We start from the raw sequence: 2876 nt of genomic DNA on the forward strand, positions 1-2876 counted from the left end.
AATTTTCTGGGCCACAGGAGCAACCTCCAGTCAGCCTCAATCTTCTGAGAATTATTTGCCTTTACTGTCCTAAATTTTGGTACCATCCATGACTTAGAACTTTCCTTCTCCTTCTTCATCTCATAGAGCTGGGCGCTGGCAACTTACTATCATCATTCTCCCCTCACCCATCCTCCTCAAACATCACGCTGCTTCACTCAGTTTTCTTGAAAAAAATCTCTATTAATGCCTTCATCTCTCCTACCCTGACTACTATGACTCTTCTCTAGAGCCTTACCAAGACCCAACTTTCTGAACTATGGAATGCACAGAATTTTAATGCCCACTTTCTGAAATACAGAAAGAAGCATGATGATCACATTCCAATCTTTAGAGGACTCCACTGGTCCCACGTTCATTTCAGGACTAATTTTTTTTAAATCCCTGACTTCAGAGCTCAGTGGCGGGGACCCGCCATCTGCAGCTCTCACTGCAACCTGGAAATCCCTCGTTTGCTCATAATCCAGAGACCGCAGAACGTACACGTTCCCGTTTTCGGAGTTTGTGGGGATGTAAGAAGACAACTGGAAGTTACCGACCTTCCCAGGCAATAGCAAGTACCTCACTCCGGCGTTCTGCTCTGTATCCATGTTATCAGCGCGCACGGCTCCAACCAGCTGGTTGGGATTGTTGTTTTCCTTCAGGTACTACATGAGGTCTGACGACTGATTAAACACCGGCAGGTTATCGTTAATGTCCCATATTTGCACACTGATGACCCGCTCAGCGGTTAGCCTGGGGTGACCTAGGTCTGTGGCTGTGATGGTTATGTTATATTCCGGCACTTCCTCCCTGTCCAGGGGACTGTGTGTCACTAGCTCGTAATAATTCTGGAAAGTTGGTTTAAGAGCAAACGGAAGATTATCCTGAATGGAGCAAATTCTTTTCCCATTGTCCCCGGAATCCCGGTCTCTCACATTGAACAGGGCCACCACTGTCTCGTTGGGGGAGTCCTCAGATACTGGGCTGGTTACGGAGGTGATTGTCACCTCTGGGGGATTCTCATTTACATCGATAACCTGCACAAGGAACTTAGAGTGTGCAGAGAGGCCCCCAGAATCGGTGACCTCAATGTTCAGTTCATACATCGCTGCTTCTTCAAAATCAATCAATCTCCAAACGGCGATTTCGCCTGTTAATTGGTTTAACTTGAATAACCGGAGGACTGTTAGGTATCTGCTTGAATGAATAGGTGATGTCTGCATTTGAACCATGATCCAAATCGCTGGCTTCAACCTTAGAGACCAGAATACCCCGAAGACTGTTTTCCACCAACTTCACCGTATACACTGACTGACTGAACTGAGGAGAGTTGTCATTTATATCTAGAACAACGACGCCTATCTGAGCTGTGCCCGTCCTCTGCGGAGTGCTCCCATCGGCAGCTGTGAGGATCAAATTAAATTCTGTCTTCTCCTCACGATCTAGCGGTTTCTCTAGCACCAGCTCCGCATATTTACTGCCGTCCCGGTGGGTTTGCACATCCAGACGGAAGTGTTCATTGGAACTGATCGTGTAGCTTTGGATACCGTTTGTTCCCATGTCTGAATCTTGGGCTCTTCCTAGGGGGAAACGGGTGTGGGTTTGAGACACTTCCGTTAACGTTCAAGATCAGCTCTTTTGGGGGGAATGTAGGTGAATTGTCATAGAGGCTATCAATCTGCACGTCGCCCAGATATAACTGCAATGGATCTTCCAGCACTAGTTCGAAATATAAAGTGCAAGGGTCGAGGGGCCCGCACAGCCACCTTCGGTCTATTTGCTCTCCTATTAATAAATCCCCGCTGTTTACATTGAGCTGCAGCTGCTCTTGGCTGCCCTGAGAAGAAACGACCCTGGCCTTACGAACAGAGAGCTTTCTGACATCCAGCCCCAGATCCTTTGCGATTAGGGTGACCAGACAGCAAATGTGAAAAATCGGGAGGTGGGGTGGGGGGTGGGGGGGGGTAATAGGCGCCTATATAAGAAAAATACACCAAAATCGGGACTGTCCCTATAAAATCGGGACATCTGGTCACCCTATTTGCGATATTGCCTACAAAAGATCCGCTTTCCCTCTCCTCTGGCATCGAGTATCGCAGGGTGTCCGATACCGCCCCGCAAACAGAAACAAGCAGAAAGACACACAGGACTTGCCTTCTCCTGCCGAGCTTCCCTTCTCTGCGAACCATTCCAAAGCACAGCTGATCCCAGGGACCCGGAGTGGTTCCCATTGCTGGAGGCGGTCTTACCGGTGCATTGAGGCCCGGCTACTTATTCGTCCTTGAATGTCTTCCTAAGCAGTTATCCCTTTTTCCTCTTCGCAGAATGACGCCTTTATAACAATGGAGCGGACAGTATTTGCGTCGCCATTTCTGCAGCAGCTTGGCCAACAGCGCCACCAAGTGTTCAACCGACAATTACAGAAACCAGTATGACTGGAATCTAGGTACAGTTAAAATCAAGTGCCGTAAGTATCCCCAGGGCAAATATACACATACGCTATACATACATTTGCTCTGAAGGCTGTTTGTTATATGTTAATAGACGGTAATATGAAATGAATATAGAGAGGAAACGAAACTATAACAAATGATCTTAACTTCCCTAGTTCAATCATGTTAATATCTATTGTATGTAAAACGGGACAACACTGTTTTATTTATATAGAATGATATATATAGATATAATCCATTGTTCTTGGAACACAGTTGTCACCATTTTCAGAGTTTATATAAATATAAATTTTTTCACTTACCCTACTAGTGAACATCTCACATTGGCATTCTGATCCGAATCTAAAGCAGTAGAATTTACATGGTCAGTACAGCTGAGTTGTTGTTTTTTCCAGTGCAAGG

General features: G+C 46.2%; 1 pseudogene; it reads right to left on the reverse strand.

Annotated features, from left to right (window-relative positions):
* Nucleotides 1-296: 296 nt before the first annotated feature.
* LOC135882945 (protocadherin beta-1-like) lies at nucleotides 297-2210 on the reverse strand (annotated as a pseudogene).
* Nucleotides 2211-2876: the final 666 nt, after the last annotated feature.

Source organism: Emys orbicularis, chromosome 8 (genome assembly GCF_028017835.1).
Source record: "Emys orbicularis isolate rEmyOrb1 chromosome 8, rEmyOrb1.hap1, whole genome shotgun sequence".
NCBI lineage: Eukaryota > Metazoa > Chordata > Testudines > Emydidae > Emys > Emys orbicularis.